Source organism: Bombina bombina, chromosome 10 (genome assembly GCF_027579735.1).
Source record: "Bombina bombina isolate aBomBom1 chromosome 10, aBomBom1.pri, whole genome shotgun sequence".
NCBI lineage: Eukaryota > Metazoa > Chordata > Amphibia > Anura > Bombinatoridae > Bombina > Bombina bombina.
Window position 1 is genome coordinate 18,168,381 of NC_069508.1, and position 18,346 is coordinate 18,186,726.

The window sequence follows — 18,346 nt, forward strand, 5'->3', positions numbered from 1 at the left end:
GACAAAAAAAATACTCAAGATACTCAAATGGCTTTTCAAGGGGTGTGAACTGCAAAGCAATGCAAATTGTGCTAACAAAATGTCAGTTTTAATGCTGTTTAAACTTTTATTTTTTATGAGATTTTTTGCAGTGCGGTGCTTAATTGTTGATACATACTGTGCATATATATAAAGTCTCTAGCCTCATTCTCACCTAGATTACAAGTTTTGCACTAAACAGGGTGCGAAAATAACGCCAAAAAAATGCGGTTTTGCCCTTTTCATATCGCTGCCATTACGAGGTACTAAAAAACCTCCTTGTGCTGTGCGGTATGGTGCATTATCGCACAAAAACCAAAGGATGAGTTTTCATGCTCGTGCACGCTTTTCCCCATAGACATCAATGAGGAGAAAGTGTTAGAAAAAAAACTAACACCTGCGATCGAGGAATGAAGATCGCCGTAACGCAACCCCATTGATGTCTATGGGAAAAAGAAAGTTATGTTCAAACCTAACACCCTAACATAAACCCCAAGTCTAAACACCCCTAATCTACCGCCCCCAACATTGCCGGCACTAAATAAAATTATTAACCCCTTATCCACCACTCCCCGATGCTAAATAAAGTTATTAACCCCTAATCCGCCACCCCGCGACATTGGCGACACTAAATAAAATTATTGACCCCTAAACCGCTGCCCCTGACATCGCCAACACTATTTAAATATAATAACCCCTAAACCGCAGAACCCCCACATCGTAACTAATTAAACACTAAATTAAACTATTAACCCCTAAACCTAACACCCCCCTAACTTTAAATGTAAATTACAACATAATTATATTTAAATAAATATAAACTTACCTCTGAAATAAAAAAAAACTATGATTAAACTAATTACTATTTTAACTAAATAAAATAAACGAAAGAAAACCCTAACATTACAAATTTTTAAAAAAACTAACACTACGAAAAAAATAAAAAAACCTAAAATTACAAAAAAACACTAAAATTACAGAAAATAAAAAACACTAACATCACCAAAAATAATAAACAAATCTATTAAAAATAATTTAATCTAATAGCCCTATAAAAATAAAAAAGCCTCCCCAAGGGCAGTGAAAGAGTTAAATGCCCTTTTAAGGGCAATGCTGATACAAATGCCCTTATCTTAGTTTTTTTTTTTTTTTTTTAGACTTAGTTTTTTTTATTTTGGGGGTTGGTTGGGTAGTGAGTTTTACTGTTGGGGGGACTTTGTATTTTTTTCTAGGTAAAAGAGCTGTTTGATTTAGGGCAATGCCCTACAAAGGGCACTTTTAAGGGCTATTGGTAGTTTATTGTAGGTTAGGGGGTGCTTTTATTTTGGGGGGCTTTTTATTTTTATAGGGCGATTAGATTAGATGTAATTTTTTTATTTTTGATAATTTCATTTATTATTTTTCATAATTTTAGTGTTTATTATTTTTTATTATTTTTTGTAATCTTAGATTTTTTTTAATTTTTTATTTAGTTTGCAATTTAGGTTTTTAATTTTTAGTAGTGTTAGGTTTTTTTTTAATCATGTAATTTAGGTTTTTTAAATTGGTATTCTTTTTTTTAATTTTATTAGAATAGTTATGTTAATTTATAGTTTAATCATTTTTTTATTATTTCACAGGTAAGTTTTTATTTATTTAAAGATAGTTATATTGTAATTTTAATTTAAGGTTAGGGGGTGTTAGGTTTAGGAGTTAATAGTTTAGTGTTTTGAGATGTGGGAGGCAAGAGTTTTAGGGGTTAATAGGTTTAGTTTATTAGTTATGATGTGGGGGGCTGGCGGTTTAGGGGTTAATAGGTTTAGTTTATTAGTTACGATGTGGGGGGCTGGCGGTTTAGAGGTTAATAGGTTTAGTTTATTAGTTACGATGTGGGGGGCTGGCGGTTTAGGGGTTATTAGGTTTAGTTTATTAGTTATGATGTGGGGGGGCTGGTGGTTTAGAGGTTAATAGGTTTAGTTTATTAGTTACGATGTGGGGGGCTGGCGGTTTAGGGGTTAATAGGTTTAGTTTATTAGTTATGATGTGGGGGGCTGGCAGTTTAGGGGTTAATAGGTTTAGTTTATTAGTTATGATGGTGGGGGGCTGGCGCTTTAGGGGTTAATAGGTTTAGTTTATTAGTTATGATGTGTGGGGCCGTCGGTTTAGAGGTTAATAGGTTTAGTTTATTAGTTACGATGTGGGGGGGTGGCGTTTTAGGGGTTATTAGGTTTAGTTTATTAGTTATGATGTGGGGGGCTGGCAGTTTAGGGGTTAATATGTTTAGTTTATTAGTTACGATGTGGGGGGCTGGAGGTTTAGGGGTTAATAGGTTTAGTTTATTAGTTATGATGTGGGGGCTGGCGGTTTAGAGGTTAATAGGTTTAGTTTATTAGTTACGATGTGGGGGCTGGCGATTTAGAGGTTAATAGGTTTAGTTTATTAGTTACGATGTGGGGGGCTTGCAATTTAGAGGTTAATAGGTTTAGTTTATTAGTTACAATGTGGGGGCTGGCGGTTTAGAGGTTAATAGGTTTAGTTTATTAGTTACAATGTGGGGGGCTGTCGGTTTAGAGGTTAATAGGTTTAGTTTATTAGTTACGATGTGGGGGGCTGGCGGTTTAGAGGTTAATAGGTTTAGTTTATTAGTTACGATGTGGGGGGCTGGAGGTTTAGGGGTTAATAGGTTTAGTTTATTAGTTACGATGTGGGGGGCTGGCGGTTTAGGGGTTAATACTTTATTATAGTGTTGGTGATGTGGGGGTCAGAGGATTAGATGTTATTAGGTTTATTTAATAGTTGTGATGTGGGTGGGCGGCAGATTAGGGGATAATAGGTAGTTTATGGGTTTTAGTGTAATTTGTAACATTTTAGTTATGAGTTTTGTGAAAAATTTTGGTTTTCACAAAATCCATAACTACTGCTCTCAGATGGCGGTATAGGCTGTAACGCAAGCATTTTAACCGGACCGCACAACCTGTAATACGGCGCTATGGAAAATCCCGCACTAAAACGTAATTTTTTTAAATGCAGAATGGAAGTTGTGTTATAGGCTAAAATGCTTGGGGTATATCTATACCGCTGTGATTCATAGTATGCGTTACCGGCCATTCCACGTGCAATGGCTAATTTTTCAGCGGTAATAGCCGTACTGCAACACTTGAAATCTAGCTGTCTTTGTTTTACAGAAACAGACAATAAGAGCGCAAAACACCAGAAGTATAGCCTTTAATACACAAATTAAGATTAAAAACATACAGGAGGGGAAGGGGGTGTAGGAGGTAAAAAATAACCAGTGCTGCATTTTCATACTGTATAATAACTTTCTTTAATAAATCTGTAAAATGAATAACATTTAGGTGCATTTTTGTGTTTTGCCACTAGAAGGTGATCATGGTACACTCACAACATATTGTCAGAAGGCTATCAGTGCTCATTAGTGATATTTTTTATATTTGGTTTCCATAATTTGAATATACAGATACAGTTTTCAAGCACTGACCCACCAGTGTGATGGGGAAATATATATTTAACAATCTGCAGGTTTTCTCAGGCTTTAAAAATAATGTTTAACCCTATGATTGCCAAGAGGTAAAATTAAAACCAGGCAATTTTTGTAATGATCCACCTGCAGTTAAATGGGGAATGAAGCTACTATCACAGTCAGAATACTGACCATGACAATACTGTGATTACATGACCTAGTCTTATTAATAGTGACAATACTGTGATTACATGACCTAGTCTTATTAATAGTGACAATACTGTGATTACATGACCTAGTCTTATTAATACTGACCATGACAATACTGTGATTACATGACCTAGTCTTATTAATACTGACCATGACAATACTGTGATTACATGACCTAGTCTTATTAATAGTGACAATACAGTGATTACATGACCTAGTCTTATGAATAGTGACAATACTGTGATTACATGACCTAGTCTTATTAATAGTGACCATGACAATACTGTGATTACATGACCTAGTCTTATTAATAGTGACAATACTGTGATTACATGACCTAGTCTTATTAATAGTGACAATACAGTGATTACATGACCTAGTCTTATTAATAGTGACAATACTGTGATTACATGACCTAGTCTTATTAATACTGACCATGAGAATACTGTGATTACATGACCTAGTCTTATTAATAGTGACAATACTGTGATTACATGACCTAGTCTTATTAATACTGACCATGACAATACTGTGATTACATGACCTAGTCTTATTAATAGTGACAATGAATACTGTGATTACATGACCTAGTCTTGTTAATAGTGACAATACTGTGATTACATGACCTAGTCTTATTAATAGTGACAATACTGTGATTACATGACCTAGTCTTGTTAATAGTGACAATACTGTGATCACATGACCTAGTCGTATTAATAGTCACAATACTGTGATTACATGACCTAGTCTTATTAATAGTCACAATACTGTGATTACATGACCTAGTCTTATTAATACTGACCATGACAATACTGTGATTACATGACCTAGTCTTATTAATAGTGTCAATACAGTAATTACATGACCTAGTCGTATTAATAGTCACAATACTGTGATTACATGACCTAGTCTTGTTAATAGTGACAATACTGTGATTACATGACCTAGTCTTATTAATAGTGACAATGAATACTGTGATTACATGACCTAGTCTTGTTAATAGTGACAATACTGTGATTACATGACCTAGTCTTATTAATAGTGACAATACTGTGATTACATGACCTAGTCTTGTTAATAGTGACAATACTGTGATCACATGACCTAGTCGTATTAATAGTCACAATACTGTGATTACATGACCTAGTCTTATTAATAGTCACAATACTGTGATTACATGACCTAGTCTTATTAATACTGACCATGACAATACTGTGATTACATGACCTAGTCTTATTAATAGTGTCAATACAGTAATTACATGACCTAGTCGTATTAATAGTCACAATACTGTGATTACATGACCTAGTCTTGTTAATAGTGACAATACTGTGATTACATGACCTAGTCTTATTAATAGTGACAATACTGTGATTACATGACCTAGTCTTGTTAATAGTGACAATACTGTGATCACATGACCTAGTCTTGTTAATAGTGACTATACTGTGATTACATGTCCTAGAGGCCTACTTATCAAGCCGTCAACCGTAAATACACTGGAATTCTGCAGCGTAATTGTTGCAAGTCTGATTCGCCTCATTTATCAAAGCCTACAGACCGGCAAAAGTAGAAATTTGTGACGTAACATACGATCCGCCGGTCTCAGTCCGACACAGATCAATGCTTACGTCATTACAGATGTTCCGAATGCAAATTCAGCACTATCTGACTACTTTTGCTAGTTAACAAACTGCTAACAGGTACGCTCACCACTATTCCGGCCCAGCGTACCTGGTTTTCAATCCGCCACCCTGGAGGCCGTAGATGCCATAGGAATCAATGGGAGTCTGAAAGCAGCAAAAGCTTATGTTCGCTGCTGCCCGATATCCCATTGATTCCTATGGGAGAAAGCAAATTATGTTTTTACCTAACACCCTAACATAAGCCCCGAGTCTAAACACCCCTAATCTGCTGACCCCTATACCGCCGCCACCTAAATAAAGTAATTAACCCCTAATCTGCCGCCCACCTACATTATACTTATTAACCCCTATCCCGCCGCTCCCGGAGCCCACCGCAACTAAATAAAGATGTTAACCCCTAAACCCCTGGCCTCCCACATCAGTACCACTTACTAAACCTATTAACCCTAAACCACCAGCCCCCCACATCGCCATAAACTAAATTAACCTATTAACCCCTAAACCTAACAACCCGCTATCTTTACATTAAAATTACCTCATCCCTATCTTATAATAAATTAAAGCTTACCTTTAGATTTAAATTAAACTATATTAAACTATTAATTAATCTACCCTAACTATTATACTAAAATTACACTAAACTATATTAAACTATTAATTAATCTACCCTGTTATACTAAGATTACATTAAACTATATTAAACTAATAATTAATCTACCCTAACTGTTATACTAAAATTACATTAAACTAAAAATTAAATTAAATATATTATATAGTTAAAAATCTAACCCTACTCAAATAATTTAAATCTACTATTAAAAATTACAAAGTTACAAAAAACTAATAACTAAGTTACACAAAATAACAAACACTAAGTTACAAAAAATAAAAAACACTAAGTTACAAAAAAAATTCACACTAAGTTACACAAAAATAAAAAATAAATTATGAGCCCTATGAAAATAAAAAAGCCCCCCCCCCCCAAAATAAAAAAACCCCTAGCCTACAATAAACTACCAATGCCCCTTAAAAGGGCCTTTTGCGGGGCATTGCCCCAAAGATATCAGCTCTTTTACCTGTAAAAAAAACCACAAAGACCCCCAACAGTAAAACCCACCACCCAACCAACCGCGGAGCGGTTCCATCTTCAAGACATCCAGCGCGGAGCATCCTCTTCTTTGGACGTCTTCTAACAAATGAAGGTTCCTTTAAATGACATAATCAAAGATGGCGTCCCTTAGATTCCGATTGGCTGATAGATTTCTATCAGCCAATCGGAATTAAGGTTGAAAAAATCCTATTGGCTGTTGCAATCAGCCAATAGGATTGAGCTTTCATCCTATTGGCTGATTCAATCAGCATAAATCTATATACAAGGTAATACAGTATCACAGCAGAGCCGGTTCTACTCACGTGATCGAGAGCTACAACTAGCTCTAGGGTTAGTGCTCAACAAACAACTCTCCCAGGTAGCAGCTTACACATTTATTAAAACAAATAAAAGCAGACAGACATCACTCTGGGTTATAGCAGCTCAGGTATACGCTCACATGTTATATATTCAAGTCCTTAAATTAGAACTTATATTAACACTGTGGGTAAAAATGCCTTGCCGTTTTCCAAAGGGAACCCCTCCTGGTGATTAGTCTGTATATCTACTTCAGATACTCCGACGTACGTTTTGCAGATTAAGTTAAGCTTTTTCAAGGAGCTCCTTGATACTAAAGCTAAATAAGATGAACTTAATCTGCAAAACGTACGTAGGAGTATCTGGAGTAGATATATGGACTAATCACCAGGAGGGGTTCCCTTTGGAAAATGGCAAGGCATTTTTACCCACAGTGTTAATATGTTATAATTTAACGACTTGAATACACGACATGTGAGCATATACCTGAGCTGCTATAACCCCGAGTGATGTCTGTCTGCATTTATTTGTTTTTATACATTTGTAAGCTGCTACCTGGGAGATTTTTTTGTTGAGCACTAACCCTAGAGCTAGTTGTAGCTCTCTATCACGTGAGTAGGAACCGGCTCTGCTGTGATACTGTATTACATTGTAAACAGATTTATTGAATGTTATCTTTCTCTTCCTTTGAGGATTACCTTTGACGATTTATTCAGCAATAAAGACTGTATCATAATACATCAAAGACTGTTGACTTTTGATATTTATTTTATGGTCGGTATCGAAGTGTTAACACTTTTTCCCTTTAAGCACAATTTTATTCTCATTATTATAAACTGTGTTGGATAAATAATGAATATAACCCGAAAAGAGAGGGGGCGCTCTCTAACAAAAAACAGAACAGTGGACTGAAGCCCGTACAACAAACAAGCTGCAATAAATATACAACTGTTAGGTATACAGCATGAGTTCAGGATGTTGTAATGTGCTTTATGCCTGATGAAACTGCGATTTATTTAGAAGCCGAGAAGCGCGTTGCATACAGGGGGCTATATGTCTATGCCCCCTCCACTTATTGCTTGATGTTTTTAATGTGATTTTTAAATAAACCATTTTTAATAAAAGCTAAGTGCAAGCACATTATTATCTCTTGCGACTGCATCCTGGGGCCTACTGTTCTTGGAACTTGCATCCTGTTTTCCATTCTGAAGCCAGGACAAGGGTTAGCTGATACACCCTGAGTTATCAACCTGCAACTACCAGCACATAAGGGTGCTATTGCTACATGTGAGTAGCCATTTGGCATCTATGGATGTTTTTTTGCTGGTGGCATTTGTGATCTACACATGAGGCGCCCCTTTGTTTTGTGTTTATTATCGGATAAATAATAAGTAGATATCTGAGATCTAATCTGTCATCATTGGAAGCAACAGCAATAAATTGCACATCCATGTTCAGTATCAGAAAATTATAACTGCACATCTATGTTCAGTATCAGTAAATTATAACTGCACATCCATGTTCAGTATCAGAAAATTATAACTGCACATCCATGTTCAGTATCAGTAAATTATAACTGCACATCTATGTTCAGTATCAGTAAATTATAACTGCACATCCATGTTCAGTATCAGTAAATTATAACTGCACATCTATGTTCAGTATCAGTAAATTATAACTGCACATCTATGTTCAGTATCAGAAAATTATAACTGCACATCCATGTTCAGTGTCAGTAAATTATAACTGCACATCCATGTTCAGTATCAGAAAATTATAACTGCACATCCATGTTCAGTGTCAGTAAATTATAACTGCACATCTATGTTCAGTATCAGTAAATTATAACTGCACATCTATGTTCAGTATCAGAAAATTATAACTGCACATCCATGTTCAGTGTCAGTAAATTATAACTGCACATCCATGTTCAGTATCAGAAAATTATAACTGCACATCCATGTTCAGTGTCAGTAAATTATAACTGCACATCCATGTTCAGTATCAGAAAATTATAACTGCACATCCATGTTCAGTGTCAGTAAATTATAATAACTGCACATCTATGTTCAGTATCAGTAAATTATAACTGCACATCCATGTTCAGTATCAGAAAATTATAACTGCACATGCATGTTCAGTATCAGAAAATTATAACTGCACATCCATGTTCAGTATCAGAAAATTATAACTGCACATCCATGTTCAGTATCAGTAAATTATAACTGCACATCCATGTTCAGTATCAGTAAATTATAACTGCACATCCATATTCAGTATCAGAAAATTATAACTGCACATCCATGTTCAGTGTCAGTAAATTATAACTGCACATCCATGTTCAGTATCAGAAAATTATAACTGCACATCTATGTTCAGTATCAGTAAATTATAACTGCACATCTATGTTCAGTATCAGAAAATTATAACTGCACATCCATGTTCAGTATCAGTAAATTATAACTGCACATCTATGTTCAGTATCAGTAAATTATAACTGCACATCCATGTTCAGTATCAGTAAATTATAACTGCACATCTATGTTCAGTATCAGTAAATTATAACTGCACATCTATGTTCAGTATCAGAAAATTATAACTGCACATCCATGTTCAGTGTCAGTAAATTATAACTGCACATCCATGTTCAGTATCAGAAAATTATAACTGCACATCCATGTTCAGTGTCAGTAAATTATAATAACTGCACATCTATGTTCAGTATAAGAAAATTATAACTGCACATCCATGTTCAGTATCAGAAAATTATAACTGCACATCCATGTTCAGTATCAGTAAATTATAACTGCACATCCATGTTCAGTATCAGAAAATTATAACTGCACATCTATGTTCAGTATCAGTAAATTATAACTGCACATCTATGTTCAGTATCAGAAAATTATAACTGCACATCCATGTTTAGTGTCAGTAAATTATAACTGCACATCCATGTTCAGTATCAGAAAATTATAACTTCACATCCATGTTCAGTGTCAGTAAATTATAACTGCACATCTATGTTCAGTATCAGAAAATTATAACTGCACATCCATGTTCAGTATCAGAAAATTATAACTGCACATCCATGTTCAGTATCAGTAAATTATAACTGCACATACATGTTCAGTATCAGAAAATTATAACTGCACATCCATGTTCAGTATCAGTAAATTATAACTGCACATCCATGTTCAGTATCAGTAAATTATAACTGCACATCCATATTCAGTATCAGAAAATTATAACTGCACATCCATGTTCAGTGTCAGTAAATTATAACTGCACATCCATGTTCAGTATCAGAAAATTATAACTGCACATCCATATTCAGTATCATTAAATTATAACTGCACATCCATGTTCAGTATCAGTAAATTATAACTGCACATCCATGTTCAGTATCAGAAAATTATAACTGCACATCCATGTTCAGTATCAGTAAATTATAACTGCACATCTATGTTCAGTGTCAGTAAATTATAACTGCACATCCATGTTCAGTGTCAGTAAATTATAACTGCACATCTATGTTCAGTGTCAGTAAATTATAACTGCACATCCATGTTCAGTGTCAGTAAATTATAAATTAGCCAGAGATCAGATCTTCCTAAAAAAATATACTGCACAGAGCAGATTTAGAGGTTAAAAGTCGGCAGGTGTGGGGTGTTTAAAAAAAAAAAAAAGGCACTGAAAAGTGCCTTTACATTGCGGTCTATGGGAACTGTGTTCCCAGTAAATATAATTGTACTAATCCTAAAGCCCGTTCACACAGGCCATTTTTTGCAGGGTACAGCGGTCCCACCCCTTGCGCTCTCTCCCTCCCCCTCTCTTTTGCTCTCTCTCCCCCTCTCTTTTGTGCTCTCTCTCCCCCCTCTCTTTTCCGCTCTCTCTCCCCCCTCTTTTGCGCTCTCTCTCTCTCTCCCCCCCTCTTTTGCGCTCTCTCTCTCCCCCTCTCTTTGGCTCTCTCTCTCTCCCCCTCGCTTTTGCGCTTTCTTTCCCCCTCTCTTTTGAGCTCTCACTCTCCACCTCTCTTTTGAGCTCTCTCTCTCCCCCTCTCTTTTGAGCTCTCTCTCTCCCCCTCTCTTTTGCGCTCTCTCTCCCCCACTTCTTTTGCGCTCCCCCCCCCTCTTTTGCGCTCTCTCTCTCCCCCCTCTTTTGCGCTCTCTCTCTCCCTCCCTATTTTGCACTCTCTCCCCCTCTCTTTTGCACTCTCTCTCCCCTTCTCTCTTTTGTGCTCTCTCTCTCACCCCTCTCTTTTGTGCTCTCTCTCTCACCCCTCTAATTTGCGCTCTCTCTCCCGCCTCTCTTTTGCGCTCTCTCCCCTCTCTTTCTCTCCTCTCTCTCTCTCCCCCCCTCTCTCCCCTCTATCTCTCTCTCTTCTCTATCTCTCTCTCTCTCCCCTCTCTCTCTCCCCTCTATCTCTCTCTCCCTCCTCCTCTCTTTTGCCTTCTCTCTCCCTCTCTTGTGCTCTCTTTATCTCCCCTCTTGATCTCTCTCTCCCCTCTTGATCTCTCTATCACCTTTCTTATCTTTTCCCTACCCCCTCTCTCCCCTCTTTTGAGATGTTTTGAGCTCTCAGTATGCACGGACTTTCACGGCCCGCCTGGCCCCGCCCCTTCACGCGTGGACACGCCCCGTTCACGGGCCTTCGCGCTCGGCCCCGCACCTTCACGCTCGGTCACGCCCCCACCCACGCTCGGGCATGCCTACTTCTGCTCGCACTGCAGAGACTTAGGGATTGTAAGGCCAGGTGTGTTTGTCCTCGTGCTGTTTCTACTGCGCATGACAGCTACGGACAAACACACTTGGCCTTTTATAGTATAGGATATGCTTATATACATATATATTTATGTGATAATATACTTATATACATATATATTTATGTGACAATATGCTTATATACATATATATATATTTATGTGTTACTATGTGTATATACATATATATATTTATGTGATAATATACATATATACATATATATTTATGCAGGGCCGGTGCAAGGATTTTTGTCTACACAGGCGAAGGAGCATTTTGACGCCCCCCTCAATCCCCCACCCGAAAAAGCAAACATATATTCTACATGCCAATGGAACAAACATTTCATTTCATGACAATGCTAGGAAAAAACAAAACACAAATACAAATGTTTCTTATATTACACGGGCAACAGAAGCATACAGACAATGATAATATGCAATAGACACTTAAAGGGACATGAAACCCAAATTTTTTCTTTCATGCTTTGGAAAGAGCAAGCAGTTTTAAACAACTTTTTAAATTTACTTCTATTATCTAATTTGCTTTATTCTCTTGATATGCTTTGCTGAAAAGCATATCTAGATATGCTCAGTAGCTGCTGATTGGTAGATGCACATAGATGCCTCGTGTGATTGGCTCACCCATGTGCATTGCTATTTCTTCAACAAAGGATATCTAAAGAATGAAGCAAACTAGATAATAGAAATAATTTGGAAAGTTATTTAAAATTGTATTCTCTACCTGAATCATGAAATACTTTTTTGGGGTTTAATGTCCCTTTAACAGAAAGCATACCTATTGCATGTTACACCTAAAATGTAGGGTTGGTAAAGTAGGTATACAGGAGGTAACCAGACACTAGTATTATATCTCTCTCTGACAAGACAAATCATATGCTAGAGACATAGTAGTACATATCAGATTGGCAGAGACAGGTAACTACTGACAGGAAGAGAACAACTATAACACAGAGATATATGAGAAATTCATACCATAACAGAGACAGGTAAACAATGATCACAGAAACATGTTTAGTAACTAGACAGTGATCTATAGAGGGAAACGATGTTTCCCCATTGCTTGTCCAAGAAATGTCTATTATATGCCATGGGAGATATACACCACAGTCACTGCTAGAGAGGCATATAAATTGGCCATAGCATAGAATGGGACATCTCTCACAGGGCGCAGACATAATGTTACATGGCAGAGAAGAGCATTTTAATCACAGGGAAAACATGTCATATTATATATAGAGATAATATAATGATAAGTCTTTCATTTGGAATTCAACGGTTTTGTAAAAGTTGAATCCATTAACTCTCAGTTGTTCAATGTAATGCACACACCACATGGGTTGAGCTTTGTGCTTATTACATAGAAATAAGTTACTGTTTGACCATAGTCAGCTACTGTGCCTCACAAACACTGTGGTGGATAAATAACAATATTTTTTCCCCAGAAAAAAGCTTAAGGTTTTTAAATAAATTCACAAGTCTAATGCATATACACACACATCTATATTAGTATTATTATTTCTTTACAGACTTTTTCAGCTGGAATATCATTTACCAGAATCATGATTTCTGCCTTTAAGGGCCACGCTCAGAGTTTCCATATGGGTACTGTCCTGAGTCTTACACGACAGCAATGATGCAGCCTTATTGTGCACTAACAAATTGCCCACACCACACAACAAAGCACAGATTTGAGGGGACATCGTTATACTGCTGGCAGAAACGGAGAGATTTCTATAAGCAAGCTAGCAAGTACAAGTTGTTACTGAGAGACACAATAAAGTGATCATTAAGTTAGGAAAAGTGTCTTTAAATAATTATACAGCGACTCGGAGCTGCATATAAATTGTAGGGGGGAGAAAGTGTTAAAGCAGTGGTAGCTCACCAGCTCTGCTCTCTTCACTCGTTTTATCTGCGGGCAGCGGGCTGGGCGGCAGCATTATCAGTTACACTCACTAGGCTCAGCTCTTCTCTAAATGGTGGCGGTGCAGTCAGTGTGCTGTAAGTGAGCCAGTCCCAGACATCACGTGGAGTCAGGCGGCATCCCGCTCCCGCACGACAGCTGCTGCGCAACTCAGCTCCGCCTGTGGCGGCCTCCTCCACACTCTGACAACACGCACGCATGGCACGCCCACATTCCCATCCCATAGGCGGCCTATAATATCTATAAGCAATAGCCGGGCCAGCCCAGGGAGGGACAGGATGGAAGACTGAAATAGTAGTTACAGGCGCAGGGGTAGCCAGCGGGCGCAGCGATAGGCGATAAAATTAAAGAATGATCCACTCAAGTCTCGACACAAGTTTCACAAAAAAATTTAAAATAAATAATACATTTAAATCCTCGCAGTTGGCACCGCTTTCAGCGCCCCCAGGCTGCTGCGCCCTTAGGCGGGTGCCTATGTTGCCTTATACCAAACGCCGGCCCTGTATTTATGTGATAATATACTTATAGTATATAAATATATATTTATGTGATAATATACTTATATACATATATATATTTATGTGATAATATACTTATATACATATATATTTATGTGTTACTATGTGTATATACATATATATTTATGTGTTACTATGTGTATATACATATATATTTATGTGTTATTTATGTGTTACTATGTGTATATACATATATATTTATGTGATAATATACTTATATACGTATATATTTATGTGATAATATACTTATAAACATATATATATATATATATATATATATATATTTATGTGATAATATACTTATATACATATCTGTTTATGTGATAATATACTTATACATATATATTTATATGATAATATACTTAAATACATATCTATTTGTGTGATAATATATATATTTTAGATTGAGCCACAAGATATAGTTGCACAAAGCTATGTGCCACTATATCTTGTGGCTCAATCTAAAATTATAAGTAGAATGTTGCCTTTTCCATCCCTTGTTATACTGTACTCGGTCTCTCTAGCCCCATGTAGTATAAACATAGTCTTCTATATTGCACTTCAGTCGGTACTTATGTTACTGTGAATTTAACAATAAGACGTTTTTGCTATAAGGAGATATATGTTCTAATAGAGACATTTTCTAATATAGACTCATCTGTTAGACTCCTGTTGACAGTACATAAGCTAGACAGGGGTTAATGAGTTAGAGGAGGAGTTTTTGATACCCAATTACCTTAAAGGCAGTGCTTTTTAAACAGAGGGTGTCCAGCAAAGTAACAGGCTATGACTACAGCTATATGCTGAAACGCATAAGCCCATTTTTGCTCTACTCGCTCTAATTACTATTTTTGGGTACTGCTGTTCTGTACATTTTTAATTTTTTGAAATAAAGATACAGTTTTATTTACAGCGATGGTGTCTGTCCTCACTTGTTACTTTTACACTGCCTTTTCACCACGCTGAGCACCTGTGGAGGAAAGCCGCGATAGGATTGGAAGGTGAGCACACACCCACCTAAAGACGTCACGGACGTGCCGCACACCACAGAATCAAAGAGGAGATCCTGGGGGCTTGTTAGCCTAAGCGAGCGGAAGGATAAGGAGCGGAATCGGTTTCTTGATAGTCTCCGAGTATACCCTCATACGTTTACCCTGGAGGGAGGATCTGTCCGTAGGGGGCTACAGCCTTATGGGAAGAAGGTATGTAGAGAGGGCCCGCCAAGGTGATATTTTTGTTATGGTGCATTATGACTAAGGTTCTAATTGATTTGAGACGGCTGGTGAGCCACAAATCAGAAGAAGTTAATAGTCAGCATGTTGTAAGGCCTCTACATGTTCCCCACTGAACTTTGCCTCTATGAAAGTTATCCGTTGTTTGACAACAGGATTAGTTGCATGTGAACTGTGATCAGTGCTCTGACAAACCTACGATCCTAACTATCAATAGAAAACTGACAAGGTATTACTGAAGTGCACTCACTTTCTTCTTACATATCTATAGTATATACCCTTGCTTTACTTTTGCATTTTGAATAATATACTTCTATACATATATATTTATGTGATAATATACATATATACATATCTATTTATATGATAATATACTTATATACATATCTATTTATGTGATAATATACATATATACATATATATTTATGTGATAATATACTTATATACATATATATTTATGTGATATTATACTTATATACATATATATTTATGTGATAATATACATATATACATATATATTTATGTGATAATATACATATATACATATCTATTTATGTGATAATATACTTATATACATATCTATTTATGTGATAATATACATATATACATATATATTTATGTGATAATATACATATATACATATATATTTATGTGATAATATACTTATATACATATCTATTTATGTGATAATATACATATATACATATATATTTATGTGATAATATACTTATATACATATCTATTTATGTGATAATATACATATATACATATCTATTTATGTGATAATATACTTATATACATATATATTTATGTGATAATATACTTATATACATATCTATTTATGTGATAATATAGTGAAGATTGGAGTAGCTGTGATAATATACATATATACATATCTATTTATGTGATAATATACTTATATACATATCTATTTATGTGATAATATACATATATACATATCTATTTATGTGATAATATACTTATATACATATATATTTATGTGATAATATACTTATATACATATATATTTATGTGTCACTATGTGTATATACATATATATATTTATGTGATAATATACTTATATACATATATATTTATGTGATAATATACTTATATACATATCTATTTATGTGATAATATACATATACATATCTATTTATGTGATAATATACTTATATACATATATATTTATGTGTCACTATGTGTATATACATATATATATATATTTATGTGATAATATACTTATATACATATATATTTATGTGATAATATACTTATATACATATCTATTTATGTGATAATATACTTATATACATATATGTTTATGTTTGCTGCTCATCGCTGCACAAAATAATTGTTTGGGTTTATTTTTAAAATCATTCGGTAGGAATGAACTAACAATACTGATTATGAAAGAAAAGCTATAAACCATGTAAAAATATATAACAGAGTTTAAAATGTTTAACATCTAAAATCTTTAAAAATGTTTAGGGCAATTTCTGTATGCCCAGGCTTTATACCATTTCATTGAGATCATGAATCTATTAATGAAAGGATTAACCATTGTGTAGTGTGTAAAGAAAGAGTGTGCGTATACTATAGGTTGTGTGTGTATACTGTAGGTTGTGTGCGTATACTGTAGGTTGTGTGTGTTCTTCAGAACGTGTTATCAAGATACAGAGACACTTTTTTTTCAAAGCTGGCTGGTAAATATTAAAATGTTTTTGGCTGGGAAAAAATCTAACAGCTTTGGAGGCTGCCACAGTTAAAGAACAGCTTTATGGCTGTTCCAGGTGCCTTTGTTCCCCTCTCAGACAGGGGAGGGGTGGGGCTATTACACAGATAATAATCATGCAATTGCTGTTCTACTCCCCTACGTCATAGACAGGGGAGCTCATACACATATCATCATCATGTGATCAGTGCTCCACCCATTTAACCTCACAGACAGGGGAGGGGTGGGACTAATACACAGATAATCATCATGTGATTGCTGTTCTACTCCCCTACGTCACACAGACAGAGGGGCTCATACACATATCATCATCATGTGATCAGTGCTCCACCCATTTAACCTCACAGACAGGGGAGGGGTGGGACTAATACACACATAATCATCATGTGATTGCTGTTCTAATCCCCTACATCACACAGAGGGGCTCATACACATATCATCATCATGTGATCAGTGCTCGATATATTTAACCTCACAGACAGGGGAGAGGTGGGGCTATTACACAGATAATAATCATGTAATTGCTGTTCTAATCCCCTACGTCATAGACAGTGGGGCTCATACACATATCATCATCATGTGATCGGTGCTCCACCCATTTAACTTCTCAGACAGGAAAGGGGGAAGGCTCATACACATAATCATCATGTGGTCACTGCTCCGCCAATTTTGCATAACAGACTAGGAAGGGGTGGGGCTTATGCACACACTTTATGAAGTGATCACTGCTTACCTCATAGGCAAGAAAGATCTGCCTTCCTATAGGGTCAGCCCATTTAAATAGACATGTCAAATACAAAATAAACCTAAAGGAGCCATTTCCCATGCATTTAACACTCTGCAGCTGGTAAAACAAGTTACTGTGAACACAATAGGGGGGACACACTTTACAGTATATTGTCCCTTAAATAATTACAACTAAAATACTTCCAGTCACTAAGAGTGCTCACAAAACTGACAATGTATTCATGCAATCCAAAAAGACAAGCACCTGAAAAACAGACATTAACACTGAATTGTCTGCGCTACTGTGTATATCATTAATTCAATGTCTCCCCAAATGAGCAATTTAGAGCAAATTTTGCCAAATATTTTAATGTATACAGAAAGATTTTCTAGTACATTTTAGAGACTTGGAGGCCTATTTATGAAATGTCTGTCAGACCTGATCCAACAGTGTGGATCAGGTCCGACAGACATCGCTGAATGCAGAGAGCAATACGCTCTCCGTATTTAGCATTGCACCAGCAGCTCTTGTGACTCAGTAAATTATAACTGCACATCCATGTTAAGTATCAGTAAATTATAACTGCACATCCATGTTGAGAATCAGTAAATTATAACTGCACATCCATGTTCAGTATCAGTAAATTATAACTTCACATTCATGTTGAGAGTCAGTAAATTATAACTGCAC

General features: G+C 36.0%; 1 protein-coding gene across 2 annotated transcripts in view; it reads right to left on the bottom strand.

The window, feature by feature from the left end:
• Positions 1-18,346, bottom strand: part of CFH (complement factor H) — a 379,102-nt gene that overhangs the window by 359,027 nt on the left and 1,729 nt on the right. The window lies entirely within an intron of this gene.